The following is a 16,137-nucleotide window of genomic DNA, read 5'->3' as shown; positions in this document are numbered from 1 at the left end:
CCCTGAAGACCCCATCTGATCTGGGCAAAGTTGCTTTCGTGGAACTTAATAAGCAGGGCCAATAAATAAGGGGGTATACCCAACCCGTCTAGGACTTTCCACAATTGGGCCCGCGGGACCAGGTCGAAAGCAGTTCGCAAGTCTATGAAGACTAGATACAAGCTGCCTCCTCCCAGTACGACCACTTTCCAATATACCATTAAAAAGCGGAATGTCTGCTCAATTGTGCCAGTCCCTGATCTAAAACCTGCCTGGAAATCTGATAGAACCTGATTTTCCTCCACCCACTGCAAGATCCTACCCAATACCACTTTACCCGCAGCTTTTTGGGTTGAATCAAGCAGGCTAATTGGGCGATAATTGGCTGGGTCGTCCCGACAGCCTTTCTTAAAAATAGGGACGACCTCTGCGCCCCGCCAGGAGTCAGGGAGAGGGGCTCCCAGGACAGCTGCATTCAAAAGTGAAGCGATTAATCTACTCCACAGTAGTGGGTATAACTTCAACAAATCACCCGGGATTCCATCTGGACCTGCAGCCTTATTGGTTACAATGCACTTAATCGCCCTTTCTACTTCCTTAATACTAAAGGGACAATCGTTAGTTGCAATAGTGGCTGTGGCTGGGGAACTGATCAAGGGACCCTTACTTAATTGGGATTCACCCAATGGGACAGAGTAAAGCTTGGAAAAATGAACAAACCAAACGTCACCAGGAATGTTACAGGTAAGTTGTAAATCGATGGGCTTGTTCCTAGCTCTCAATAGATCCCAAAAACCCTTTGAGTCTTTCATAGAGCTCGCCTCCGAAAGCTCCCTCCAAAAGTTATAATCGTGTGCCTCCTTGGCCTTAGCCACAGATTGTTTGTAAAATTGCCTCGCAGATCTAATAATGGCTGTGTCCTTGGTCTTCACTGCAGAAATGAGTTCCCCCTTAGCAGCCCGACATTCAGTAGAATACCACTTGTCTCTTAACTTAGAAGGACCTTTCACTGGGAACCTCACACTGGTATGGGGAATAAAAAATAAATCACTTATAGCAGCCGTAGTTTCTGTAAATATCGTTATAGCAGCTGCAATGTTAGTTCCAGGTTCATCAAGGCGTAGACCCACCGCTGTCATTATGGACCCTGCTTGTGCCATCCTTTCCTCATCCAATGCTGCTTTAGCCCATTTCAAGCGCCTGCCACAGTTGGAGGGAACAACTTCGTGGGATGTTTTCCACCGCTGGGCAGACTTAGCTGGTTTCCTGACATGCCAAGGCGGAATGATGGTTAGGGATAGGGGGTTGTGATCACTATCACAGGATGCTATGACTTCCATGTCTTGCAGGAATGGCCACAGGTTGTAGTTCAACATGGTGTAGTCTATTCTGGAGGTGTATCCCATTCTATTATAAGTGTGGACACCCATAGGATCGGATTTAGATCGACCGTTGGTTGGTCTCAGGTCGTATTCCATGCAGAGTGCGTTGATGTCTATCGCACTCTGGGTCCATTTACGAATTGGATCAAGGGTCGGAATAGGGATGCCTCTCCTTATATCCTCATCCCATGAGTCGAGAATGTCCTCCCTCGCCAGTGGCTCAAAACAACAATTAAAATCACCTGCAAGGAGCACATAGGAGTCGGAGCTACAGGCACTTAATTCACCATTTAATCCTGTGGCAGGTAGCGATGGTGCCCCACCTCTAGCCCCCCTTAGATAGAGATTAAAAACCTCTAGCTTCCTTCCCCCTTGGCAGCGTATAGATATCCTCTGGAGGTCTGGGGAATGAGTGAACTTTTGGCTTACGCTTAGACCAAGTGCGATGCTAACCCATATTAAAAGGCCGCCAGACGGGCGACCTTTGCAACCCAAAGGCTGGGAAGCTGGAACAAAGTAGGTTGTAAATCCCACTCTGTGCCTGGGTTCAAGGCACCAGGTTTCTTGCAAAAGGCAGATGTTATAGGAGTCCAAAAAAGCATTCCACTCAGGGATGTCGAAGTTGCGGGCAAGTCCTGCCACATTCCAACTTAGAATTTTTATCAGAGGATCGCCTAGGGTACACAGCCTTGTCGAATTAACAGCACCAGCCGGGATGCATGCAAGGGTAACCGGTTCTACAACCGCTATGTTTAGCCTTTGCGGAGGCTTGGTCTGCTGTTGGTTGGGAGCCCCTATAACACCAGTTGAGTTCTCATCTGGGAAAGGATTCTGAATAGGTAACAAAGGAGTCATAGGGGGTGAGACCAACGAGTACACTGCAACACAAGATTCTGGGGAGGTTAAAATGGGCAACCCCTCCTCTATAGATGGAGCGTGTAGAATTCCCTCCAGAACTGGATAGGTGGTAAGGCTAGGATCAGTCAATAAAGGCAGACTATCAATGGACCCAAGGGCCTGGGATAAAGAGGCCTTTGCCACTACATCAATGGTAGGTTGCCTTGCGAGTCAGTCTACCTCCTCAAGGCCACCAAACCTATTCGAGGTAGAAAGGCCATTCCAGCACGCAAAAGGATCTTGATAGATAGTAGGGTGGCTCCTCCATGCGTGACGCTGTACCAGGGACCAATCGTCTTCCCGTGTGACTTTGGGAGGTGGTGGATAGAAGAAAGACAATAGCCTGGGTATAACACGAGAACCTTCGCCAGTGGGGCAAGAGCAAATGTGGTGTGCTGTATGTGGGTCCTCGAAGGTCACCACTATGCAGTCCCCATCCGCGGTTTTCTTTGTGGGGCCCACCCAGGGGACACGACGCACCATCAAGACTCTGCTCTTCCGACCATTGGGAATTGGGCGGTTCGCATTGAGCCAGTGCATTGTCTTGTTCTTCAGGGACCAATGGTTCTCGTGGTGACCGTTTTCGATCTGGGAGACGCCCGTCAGAACAACCACATAATCGTTATGCAGCATAATTTCCTTGTTGCAACAACATAAAATGTCGCATGCATAAACACTTAGATGGTCCCAAAAGCGAGCCCTATTGGCTATTTGCAATGCAATAAGTCTTGCATTTAGGCAACTTTAAGCTGTTGGCATAGTAATTGACAATGCCTTTTCAATTTATTGTAAAAGTAAAATTTTTGGAAAGTTATTGTCATTTACAATGCCATTATGTTCAATTTAAGTAAATGGGAGACCTATAGCATTGCAAATGATTGTTATTTATGATGTGTAGCCTGGCGTTGCGTGTGTGAGTGGCGTTGCGTGTGTGAGTGGCGTTGCGTGTGTGAGTGGCGTTGCGTGTGTGAGTGGCGTTGCGTGTGTGTGTGGCATTGCGTGTGTGAGTGGCGTTGCGTGTGTGAGTGGCGTTGCGTGTGTGAGTGGCGTTGCGTGTGTGAGTGGCGTTGCGTGTGTGAGTGGCGTTGCGTGTGTGAGTGGCGTTGCGTGTGTGAGTGGCGTTGCGTGTGTGAGTGGCGTTGCGTGTGTGAGTGGCGTTGCGTGTGTGAGTGGCGTTGCGTGTGTGAGTCCCTCTAGGAGGGTGGAATGCTACCCCCGTCGCCTGAACTGGCGAGGGGGTAGTATTCCAATTCGTATGACACCTTACTCGACATGTTTTGATAAAGCCAAACCCAAGATAGCATTTAACCGCGAGGTTCATAATGCACTTAAGAGTATATGGTATGGCAATATCATGAAACAGCTAAAGGACATGGTTCCGAAAGCTGCAGACAAGCTCAGCTCATGCCAGAGCACCATCTCACATATTTCCAAGCACTCTGCCTCCAGGATTGATGAGGCCTTCCATAGGAGTGGCTGACAGGAACATATGTGTCCATTTTAGGTTAGGTATAGGCATACTACACCTAAGTAAGGGGTGGTTACACCGACTTACCCCAGCTGAGTGATCAGCCAGTTGTGTCAAATATGGAGGCCAGGCCAGGGGTGGCACAATACATGCTGCAGCCCCTGGTATGCCTTGGAAGCACCTATGCCCTGGGTACCTGGGTACACTGTTACAGGGGCCAATAAGGTGAACCAGTTCCAATTTCGTTATGCACCTAAAGTACATGGGTTACAATTTAGAGAGAGAACAGCAGGCTGTGGGTCTGATTGGCCACCGTTAAGTCATAAACCAGTGAAGCAAAAAGCAAAAATTTGGGGTGACCATAGGATAGCAGACCCTACTCTCCTACACAACCCCCCCCCCCCCAACGCAGGGACATTAGACTAACCTTGACCAGTTGTGTCTTCATGTTCCAAGTGGAAGTACCTGGAGAGACCATCTGCATTACCATGGTCAGTCCCTGGGCGGTGCTCCACTGTAAAGTCCATCCCCTGTAGGGAAATGGACCACCTGAGTAGTTTGGGGTTTTCACCCTTCATCTGATTAAGCCATAAGAGGGGCTTATGGTCGGCCTGAATCTTGAAGTGAGTGCCAAACAAGTATGGTCTCAACTTCTTCAGGGCCCACACCACAGCAAAGGCCTCCCTCTCAATGGCTGAACAACTTTTCTCTCTGGGGGTCAGCATTCTGCTAATGAAAGCAATGGGCTGGTCTTGACCATCTACATTAAGTTGTGAAAGCACAGCTCCCTCTCCCAACTCAGAAGCATCTGTTTGGACAATAAACGCTCTTGAGTAGTAAGGACTCTTCAGGATAGGTGCAGAGCACATGGCCTTCTTCAGGTCATCAAATGCCTTTTGACAGTATTCTGTCCACTGAACCTTTTTGGGCATCTTCTTGGATGTCAGATCATTAAGAGGAGTCACAATGGACCCATAGTTCTTAACAAACTTCCTGTAGTACCCAGTCAGGCCCAAGAAAGCTCTGACCTTAGTCTGGGTAGTTGGAGGAGTCCAGTCCTTTATGGTCTGAATCTTACTCTCCAGTGGTTGAACTTGGCCTCCACCCACAAGGTGGCCCAAGTACACAACCTTACTCTGCCCTATCTGGCACTTGGTTGCCTTGATAGTGAGGCCTGCCTTTTGCAGAGCCTCTAGCACTTCCTTCAGGTGGACCAGGTGATCCTCCCAGGTGGAGCTAAAGACAGCAATATCATCCAGATATGCTGCTCAAAAGTCATCCAACCCAGTAAGGACTTGATTCACCAACCTTTGGAAGGTGGCAGGTGCATTTTTCAAACCAAAGGGCATCACCACAAACTGGTAATGCCCACTGGGGGTAGAAAATGCTGTCTTGGCCTTAGACTCCTCAGCTAACCTGATTTGCCAGTAGCCAGATGTCAAGTCAAATGTGCTCAAAAACTTGGCAGAAGCCAATTTGTCTATGAGCTCATCTTCCCTTGGAATCGGGGGTGCATCTGTCCTGGTGACAGCATTGAGTCCTCTGTAGTCCACACAGAACCTCATCTCTCTCTTTCCATCTTTGGTGTGAGGTTTGGGGACCAGAACCACTGGGCTAGCCCAGGGGCTCTCTGAAGGCTCAATGACACCTAACTCCAGCATCTTTTGCACCTCAGCCTTGATACAGTCTCTGACATGGTCAGGCTGCCTGTAAATTTTGTTCTTTACAGGAAGACTATCACCAGTGTCCACCACATGGGTACACCAGTTAGTCTGACTGGGTGTCAGGGAGAACATATGTCGATATGACTGCAAAACCTGTCTACTGTCATGTTGCTGATGTTCAGTGAGGCTGCCATCTAAGGCCACACCATCAACTGAGCCATCCTCAGGGTTCTGAGTCAGCAGGTCTGGGAGAGGGTCACTCTCTTCCTCCTGCCCCTCATCTGTAGCCATGAGCAAGCCCATGTCAACATATGCTTTCAGCCTGTTAACATGGAGCACCCTGTGGGGGCTCCTGGGAGTTCCTAGGTCCACCAACTAGGTAACCTCTCCCTTTTTCTCCATGATTGTATGGGGTCCAGACCATCTGTCTTGGAGTGCTGCTGGGCCCACTGGCTCCAACACCCATACCTTCTGTCCAGGCTGGTACTCAGTCAGGACAGCCTTTTGGTCATGCCAGGCTTTCTGTAAGGCCTGGCTAGCCTCAAGGTTTTTGGAGGCCTTCTCCATATACTCAGCCATCCTGGAGCGGAGACCAAGTACATAGTCCACTATGTCTTGCTTGGGCTTTTTGAGAGGTAACTCCCATCCTTCCCTTACCAGACATAGGGGTCCTCTTACAGGATGTCCAAACAACAATTCAAAGGGGCTGAAGCCAACTCCTTTTTGTGGGACCTCTCTGTAAGCAAACAGAAGGCAGGGCAGAAGGATATCCCATCTTCGCCTGAGCTTCTCAGGTAATCCTTTGATCATGCCCTTTAGGGTCTTGTTGAATCTCTCAACAAGCCCATTGCATTGTGGATGATAGGGAGTGGTGAACTTATAGTTAACACCACATTCCTTCCACATAGCTGTCAAGTAACCTGACATGGAGTTTGCACCTCTATCAGATACTACCTCCTTAGGAAACCCCACTCTGGAGAAAACTCCAAGTAAGGCCCTGGCCACAACAGGAGCTGTTGTGGTCCTAAGTGGAATTGCCTCTGGGTACCTGGTGGCATGGTCCACCACCACCAGTATGAATCTGTGCCCAGGTGCTGTAGGAGGATCCATTGGTCCAACAATGTCAATCCCCACTCTTTCAAAGGGCACCCCCACCACAGGTAATGGTATTAGGGGGGCCTTTGTGGTACCACCTGCTTTGCCACTTGCATGGCAGGTTACACAGGAGCGACAAAACTCCTTTGTATCTTCTGACATGTGAGGCCAGTGAAAGTGACAGACAAGTCTGTCCCATGTTTTGTTCTGGCCTAGGTGTCCTGCTAAGGGAATATCGTGTGCCAAGGTAAGAAGGAAGCCCCTAAATTGCAGAGGTATGACCAACCTCCTGGTTGTACCAGGCTTGGGGTCTCTACCCTCTGAATAAAGGAGCCCATCATCCCAATAAACCTTATGGGTACCTTGAGCATTCCCAGCAACCTCAGCAGCAGCCTGCTGTCTGAGGGGTTCAAGAGAAGGACAGGATAACTGAGCCTGCCCCAAGTCTGCCCTAGAAGGTCCCCCTGTCCCCAGAAACTCAACCTGATCAGGTTCAAGCTCTATAGGGACAGTTCCTTCAGGGGTCTCAGAATCATCTTCCTGTGAAGGCTGATCCTCACTTGTAGGCATTTGGGAAGGCACAGCCTTTGCCCTCCTGTTCCTTGTCTTGGGAGGTACTTGGTCCATTGTTCCAGGATCCAAGACCTGAGGTTCAGAGAGGCACTTTTTGGCCTGTGACCTGGTCACAGCAAGGACATGTGATGATATCCCTAACATCTCTGCATGAGTCCTGTACTCAACTTCTGACCATAGAGAGCTCTCCAGGTCATTGCCCAACAAACATTCTACTGGGAGATCAGCACTAACCACAACTCTTTTTAGGCCAGTTACCCCTCCCCAGGAAAAGTTAACAATTGCCACACTATGTGTAGTAGTGACATTGCTGGCATTGGTCACCAGGTAATTATCACCTGGTATGTACTGTCCAGGGTCCACAAAGCTAGGCGTCACCATAGTGACACTGGCACATGTGTCCCTGTATGCTTGAGCCACTTTTTCATTAATTAAAGGTGTCTGTCTGTACTTGCCCAAATTATTGGGACTGACAGTAGGGGAAAAATCAATCTCCCCATCACAAATCAGAACAGCCTGTGTGGGGATTCTGACTAGGTCAGAATCTCCATCAGTTCCCAAGGTGATACCCACTACCCCCTTAGTCTGTGGTCCAACACTGCCAACTGTACTAGTGGGTGCAGGTGCCTTAGGGGCTGCAGTGTTGGTGGCTCCACCCTTTTTACAATCACTTGTCCAGTGAGTTGTGTTTTTGCAAAAGCTACACCAGGGTTTTCTTTGACCTTCTTTCTTCTTCTTCTTGGAAGTTTGGGACCCACCCTCAGTATTAGTTTGGGGCCCTGTTGAAGACTTCTGGTCTTTAGCTTTCTGCTCCCCACCCTTCTGGTCTGTTTTCTTTTGGTCACCACCCTGGTTCTGGTTCTTTTGCTTAACTCTGGTTCTAACCCATTTGTCTGCCCTCTTTCCCAATTCTTGGGGAGAGGTTAGATCTGAGTCAACCAAATGTTGATGCATTTGACAGATGCTGGTTCTGACAGTTATTTAAAATATGTTCTCTCATAAGCAAATTGTACAATCCTTCATAGTCTGTAACCTTACTTCCCAGCAACCAGCCCTCCAGAGCCTTACTGGCACATTCAACAAATTCAGACCAGTCCTGAGTCTGTGTCTTCTGGGTGTCTCTGAACATTAACCTGTACTGTTCAGTGGTTAAGCCTAACCCATCAATCAGAGCACTCTTCAGGACCAGGTAGTTTCTAGAATCCCCATCACTAACTGTGAGGAGTCTGTCTCGGCCTCTACCTTCAAAGGAGAGCCACAAGATTGCTGCCCACTGCTCCTGAGGGACCTGCTGTACTTTGCAAGCTCTCTCAAGTGCAGTCATCCACTTGTGGATATCATCCCCAACTTTGTAGGGGGGCACAATCTTACTCAGGTTTCTATTGTCATAGGACCTGTCTTAATCCTTAGGGATAGTGCTGCCACCAGTGGAATCTAATCCACACTCTCTAGGCTGCCTTGCTCTAGCAAGTTTCTCTTTGGCCAGGGCAACTTCTAATTCTTGTCTCTGGATCCTAAGTTCAGCCTCTCTCATTTTGGCCTCATGTTCCCTTCTCTGAGGGCTAGTGAACTCCCTTCTGGAGTTACCATGAGAACCTCTAGAAACATGGGAAGTATTGGATTCACCTGAGTGATTCCTTCTCCTCCTATGCTCCTGGTTAAGTCCATTTGGGGGTCTGAATGGGTTGGACCCACCTTCAGTCCCAAATAAGCTTAGGTTAGCCTGGTTAAGCCTGCTGACTAACACCTGGCTATCTCTATCATCATCAGACTCACTTTCTTCAGCCTCCTCCTCCTCGTCTTCTTCCTCAGGCTGAGTATTCCCAGTGGTCTGGTCTTCCTCATCTATCTGGATGACAGGGGCAGGGGCATCAGGGTTATCATCTTCAGTGGGAGAGCCTCCATCTCCAGTCCCTGAGGTGCCTGGTTTGGAGTTCTTTAGAGCTTCAGACTGGTCTAACAGCTCTCTGAGGTGTCCTGCTGTAGGAGTAGGACCTGTTTTGATTCCTCTCATGGAACACAGTTGCCTCAGTTCCTTAAATGGAAAGATAGCAAATTTGGATGGTGCCCTTGGAGGGTCACTCTCAACAGAGGTGGTTCCAGTGGATTCCTCTGCTCCAGACATTGCTCTAGTGTGGTGGATGTGTTGCAATCTACCTACACTTGTGTTTTCCTACAAAACCTATCTAGTAGTTGTAGTCAGGGTGTGCTACTCCCTATCCTCTACAACAACTAAGTTCAGTAGAACTTAAGTATATCTAGTCTTGTTTTAGTGTACCTATCAGGTACCTGTATGATCTTTCAAATGATATTTTCAAAGATTGTAATGGTAAAACAACAGCAAGCTCAAATCCCAATCCGCTGCTCACCAATGTGAGAAGTTAGCCTGGTATATGATGCTCACTAGTTCTAGTGATCACCTTGTACCATGCCAAGCAACCCTTATGGTGCAGGTTGTAAAGTCAACCTTATAGACAAGCTATCCTAGGGGTAGCATGGACTAAGCAGTCTTAGGCTAAACTCTGTAAAGGCATGTGAAGCAAGCTGTTTTACCATACACAATCCCTTGAATACCAAATGAAAGGACACCACACAGATATATATTGAAAATATATATAGATTTATTTCTACAAATAACCCTGATACTCTTTATGAGCACAGAAGCAAATGCGTTAAAACAAAACACAGTTTAAATACACAAAAGTTGCACAATTTGGATGAGCCCTAGGGGCCACCTAAACCATATAATAAAATAGTGGTATAAGAACCACTAAGGGGAAAGTGAAGAGGCCTAGGGCCTGGGGAATCGCTGGAGCTGTTCGGGACTAGCAGTGAAGAAGTCGGGAAAGGCCCGCGGGACTCGGGTGCAGTGCGGAAAGTGCACGCTTTACCAATGCAATGTCAATGGTGCGTAAAAGTTACAAAGTTAGTTAAAAAGGAACCTTCCGAGTGACCTAGAAGGATGAAACTTTAGACACAGACACTAGAGGTGTGTACCAGTGTGGGAACACCGGCGGAGCTGAGTTACCTCACCCACAGGAAGCGGGTGCATAGGGTCGAAGTAGTGTCGGGTTTCGTCACGCAGGTCGATGGTGCTTGGAGCTGAAGATGCTGCAGGCGACTCGATGTGAAGAGTTCCGGTGGCTCCAAGGGTGGATCTGAAGAGGTGAAGACCTGAAAGCAGAGGGGACAATGTTCAAAGTCACTAGCCAGTGACTACCGTGGAACCAGAGTGGAACCAGGCGATGTCGGGTGCAAACAGGCGTCGAGGTGTAGCTTCTCTCTGCAGCCACGTGGACATGAGGGGTCGAAGACGTCCAGGAGTCGGTCACGAGCTGTCCCACGCAGGCTTCTCGCTGTTGGCGGTGTCGGCAACTTGATTGGAGCAAACAGGCCTTGGCTAATGCAAGCCACGCAGGAATCGAAAAAGGCTTGTTACTCGGACCAGCAAGGTCAGAGCAGGTGCTCCTTTTTACAGGAGCGAGGGCAAGTCTGGAGCAACCAGACCCGCAGTGTAAATTGAAGGTTTCGTCGCCAAGATGGCCGCTAGCCACGTGGCAAGTGGCCGGGATGGCGCGTCGAGTGGCACAGTGCAAAAGGGCCCCACGCAGATCGTGGAGATGCTGGGGGGCTGATCTTCGGTGCAAGGGCTGCTCGAGGTTGGGGCTTCTCAAACCCCAAAGCACAGCATCGAGGGTGCCTCTGATGCTGCGCAGTCAGCTTCTCGGGGGTCTTTCAAGAGGTCCGGTCCCACGTCTCTCGGTGCCTCCACGGGTCCCTTCTTTGCAGGGACTGTGGATCGGGCAGTGAGAAGTCTGGGAGTCTGGGTCTTGTCAGGCTCTGGGCTCCGGCGGGAGGCGGGAGGCGGCGGCAAAGCAGACGTCGAGTTGCTGGTTGGTGCCTGTGTTCACAGGGTGGTCACTCCTTGGCCACAAGGGAGATTCTCTTCCGTCTTCTGTGCAGCAGAATGTCGAAGTCCAGTCTTCTTCTGTATTTCAAGTTGATTCAGGATGATCTGAAGTCTCAGGACACAGCTCCCACTCTTATTCGAATCTGGGGGGCCGGATCACCTACTAGGTCCCTCCTCTGGGTGGAACCAGGAAGGGGGGTGGTTACACCCCCTTTCCTTGGTCCAGTTTCACGCCAGGACTGGGGCTGGGAAGCCCCAGCACCGGTTTGAACTGGCCTATGCACAGGGACACCTTGTGTGCCCCAGGCATGTCTGATTCTATTCAGCCCTGTCCTACCCAATACACAAAATCCTGTCTGGAGTGGTGCTAGCACCTCCCCAGGCAGGAAACCCTTTGTCCAAGCTGCCCTCGCTGGAAGGACTCCCAGCAGCAGGAGGTCAGATTTGTGTCTGTGGTGGCAGCATCCATTTTGGGATGCTAAGGCTCTGTTTAACTTTAACCGGGGTTCAGGCTAGGTACATGTCGTGTCCCTCTAGAAGGGTGGAATGCTACCTCCGTCGCCAGAACTGGCGAGGGGGTAGTATTCCAATTCGTATGACACCTTACTCGACATGTTTTGATAAAGCCAAACCCAAGATAGCATTTAACCGCGAGGTTCATAATGCACTTAAGAGTATATGGTATGGCAATATCATGAAACAGCTAAAGTACATGGTTCCGAAAGCTGCAGACAGGCTCAGCTCATGCCAGAGCACCATCTCACATATTTCCAAGCACTCTGCCTCCAGGATTGATGAGGCCTTCCATAGGAGTGGCTGACAGGAACATATGTGTCCATTTTAGGTTAGGTATAGGCATACTACACCTAAGTAAGGGGTGGTTACACCCACTTACCCCAGCTGAGTGATCAGCCAGTTGTGTCAAATATGGAGGCCAGGCCAGGGGTGGCACAATACATGCTGCAGCCCCTGGTATGCCTTGGAAGCACCTATGCCCTGGGTACCTGGGTACACTGTTACAGGGGCCAATAAGGTGAACCAGTTCCAATTTCGTTATGCACCTAAAGTACATGGGTTACAATTTAGAGAGAAAACAGCAGGCTGTGGGTCTGATTGGCAGGCCCACAGCCACATTAAGTCATAAACCAGTGAAGCAAAAAGCAAAAATTTGGGGTGACCATAGGATAGCAGACCCTACTCTCCTACAAAGTGGACTCCCAAGAAGTAGCAGAACACCAAAGTTTGCTACATCCACAGAGGTTCAAACTGAAAGACTGATCACATTTGGAAAATCTACAGTGAAACAACAAGGACTATGCAACAAAGCAATGGAACTTGAACCTCTTAAAACCCAAATAAAAACTTTTCATCAAGGAACAACAACCTACGATGATGTAACTACAGACTTTGCTAATGAAATAAAGCAAAATCCAAAAACAAAAAGTAATCCAGAAGCAATTGGAACAATTGACAGAACGGCATCCGGCTACTTCATCAACTTCGATGATGTTTCAGGAGATCCAAGTGAACCAGAAGTACAGCCATCAACAAAAACTTTTAAAGACAAAGCAAAGGAACTTTTTCATCAACTAAAGGGAACCTATCTGACTTCTCCATGGATTGAAATTTGGGTGACATTAGGTGCATTTATCCTCATACTTTGGCTCATCATGGTACTATGCTTGGGACATTTCATTGAGGGAAAATATGCTAAAATGGACACGGCAAGCCAGAAAATCAACTTGGTCCTTAAACCACACACATCTTCACACGTCAAGAAAAGAGAACTTTCTTCAGTGAACTTCACAGCCAATCCTATACCAGGCGGTGTAGCATGGGACAATACTGATAATGAAATCTATGGCCCGGTTGAAATCCTGAAGTTTCCACATCAATTTAAGATCTCGTTAAGTGACTTTGTAAAACCAAGCACATTTGCTGATGATTGGGACTTTGAAAGTATTAATGATATGATGTCTGACCTAGTAATGTCTGCTAAATTTACAGAACATGATTATTTGCAGGGTTCGTCTAATTATGATCAAATGTTCTGCTACAACCACTATGGTAACCATTATCTCCATAAATCTGCACAACCTAGAAATGCTTTAAATTATAACCAATGGAAACATTGTGCTACTCCACCAAAGGGTAGTTCTAAAACATTTTATGATAAATATTCATATTTTACAGGGTTTAACACAAGTAATGCAGAAACATTTTATTTCAAATTGTCGAATAAGACAGGTATGAAGACCATGCTTACAAACACGAAATTGATATATTCAGATTCATTTTTTGAGCAAATGAATACATTTGGTTTTGATTTCTGGAACAATAACATTGAAACAAAAACTGTTTGGGGTACAAAAGATTGGCAAGTACAAGGTATAGAATCATTGTTCAGAGCCTGTATGATCCCAGAACAAATTATATTTTTGAATGACACTATTCAACAAACTACCTGTCTTGGCTTAGCCAAAATCAAAGACTTAAACAAACCGTCTATTCCAAAGCCAACACCTGACAGTAATAGCACTACAGATATTGAGATAGACGTATCCCATATTTTAAACCAAAACAGAACACATCCTGATTGGAAACAATGGTTGATCTGGCCCACAGAACTGTGACGGCTAGAGGCTATGAGCGCACTGCTATTTTTGTAAATAAAGCTCAATTCTCTGTTCAATAGCGCCTCTTGTTGGCTGAGCGTGCAATCAAAGCGGCACCTCTAGCCGTCACAGTTCTGTATCATTTTCCTTGCCACAGAGGCGAGCTGCACGCAAACCCAACAGAAGTTCGAGTCACCACAACCATTCAAAAATGCAATATGAAGAGATCTCAAAGAGTACTGAAGCCAGGGCAAACACGTTCGCTTTTCAGGAGGGAGAAGCCTCCAGAATTTATTCTTTAATCCAGGAAGAGATGACTCAGACGTCCTCAAGTAGGACCAAGGCACAAAATTTGAAGCAATTGATTTACATCTCTAAACGTCACGTGAATCAAAAACTTCACGCGAGCACATTGATCCGCTACCATAAAGCACAAAGGATACCAAGGGGACTACGAATTGCCCTCAAACCCTCTCTTTGTAAGAATTCAAAAGCTTTCCAGGACAAGTGGTACGCCATTTTGAACCGATGTTCGTTGGATTTGATTTTATTGATCATCGAAGAGCTCTCACTCATCCTGATAGAACTTACGAAGGAAATGGATGAACTCACAGAGGAGCTTTCCAAAATGATGACAGCAGATGAATTAGACGCAGTCCTAAAGGACGCAAAAGAACAAATAGATCGTCACATCCAAGAAGTGAATAAACGGAAAATCAGAAAATTTAAACGAGACACACTCGATTATAAATTAGGGGAAGTGTACACCCAGAGAAGGAGAAATCGCCCCTACACTCCATTCACCGATACCTCGTCATCGGGAAGCGATGCCACAAATCGACCACCACCCAACAGAAACTATCCACCGAGGAAGGCACCACAGTTCGAACAAACGGGAACATCAACAGCGACAAAAGAGGGAGCAACAGCGACTGAAAAACCGACTACTTCAGCAGTGATTAACATCACAGACGAGCATTTTTTAGAAGTAGGCCCAGACCTACAAGAAGATCCAGGTGGAGAAAAGGAAGCTCCAAACACAAGAAGTGTCACAAAAATAAAGGAGAAAGAGAAAAAGAAGACCACACCCAAGAGCACCTAGTGATCAATATTTCCAAGTACAAGTTGACCACACAAGAATTAGCAGTTTTGGAAAAAGGTACTTCTTTTGTCCCGACAACCCCCACCAATTCACTCGAACTTGACATCAGTTTTTTCAAACTTATGCGCAAATTAAGGTTGCGTTATTTCTTTGATCATATAGTCGATAAACCTATCACAACCGAACAAGATCAACTCAAAGGGTTACGAGCAAGAAGCACTTATATGGCTCCCACAAGCCACAAGACCTTAGACCTTTTTGAAACTCTGGTCAGGCAAGATCTGAGTAGGCTAAGATTCGATAAAAAGCCCAGGAGAAACCTCACGAACAAGGATTTGGACATTCTAAAAAAACTGGCGCACAACAAGGATATCGTTTGCACTAAAGCAGATAAAGGCGGAGGCCTAGTTATAATGGATGCCAACATGTATCAACAGAAACTAGAAGAACATTTAGCTGACTCTAATACCTATGCAGAACTAAACCTGAATCCTACTCATGAATATGCCAAACAATTGACAGAACTGGTTGTCCGGGCAAGGGAGAATGGTACCATCAATGATAAAACAAAAAAATTTTTGCTCAAGGAGAATCCCAGTAGCCCGATTTTTTTATATGATACCGAAGGTACACAAGAACTTATGGGACCCTCCACTGCGTCCCATCGTATCAACGAGGAATAGCATTCATGAAACCACCGGTGAATTTATTGACAAATATATGCAACCTACAGTACAAAACATGGTCACATATATCAAAGATTCCACAGATTTTCTAACGAGATTAAGCCTCTTGGAAATAGGTGTGAATGAGGAATTACTACTATGCACAGCAGACGTCAAGTCTTTGTACACCTCAATACCTCACGGAGCTGGAATAGAAGCGATGGAGCAAGCAATCTTAACCACTGATTACAACGAACAAATGCAAGTCTTTTTGATGGAGTTGATAATTTTTACGCTTTATCACAGCTATTTCAAGGTTAACAATAAGTGGTACCAACAACTGGTTGGAACCTCAATGGGCAATTGCGCTGCCCCGGTATATGCTAACCTATACATGAAGGCATATGAGGAACATTTCATCCTGAATAACCCCACTTGGACTAGCGACCTGAAAATGCTAGTCCGTTATATTGATGATGTCTTCATCATTTGGAAGAACACTGAAGAATCACTCCAACGGGCACTAACTGAAATGAACTCGAAAAATGAGAGAGTAGAACTTACCTGGGAAATGTCTAAATCCTCCATTACTTTCTTGGATGTTCGAGTGAAGTTGCACCAAGGCAAGATAGAAACGGAGATGTACAGGAAACCTACTGACAGAAACAACACTGTTCACTTTCAAAGTTTTCACCAGGATTCGTTGAAAACTCACTTACCGACATCTCAGATGATGAGAGCAAAAAGAATTACCTCTGAAACCGACAAAGTGAAAAGCATACTAGAA

This window comes from Lissotriton helveticus, chromosome 2_2 (assembly GCF_964261635.1).
Source record: "Lissotriton helveticus chromosome 2_2, aLisHel1.1, whole genome shotgun sequence".
Lineage (NCBI taxonomy): Eukaryota > Metazoa > Chordata > Amphibia > Caudata > Salamandridae > Lissotriton > Lissotriton helveticus.
Note: the sequence above shows the minus strand (reverse complement) of the source record.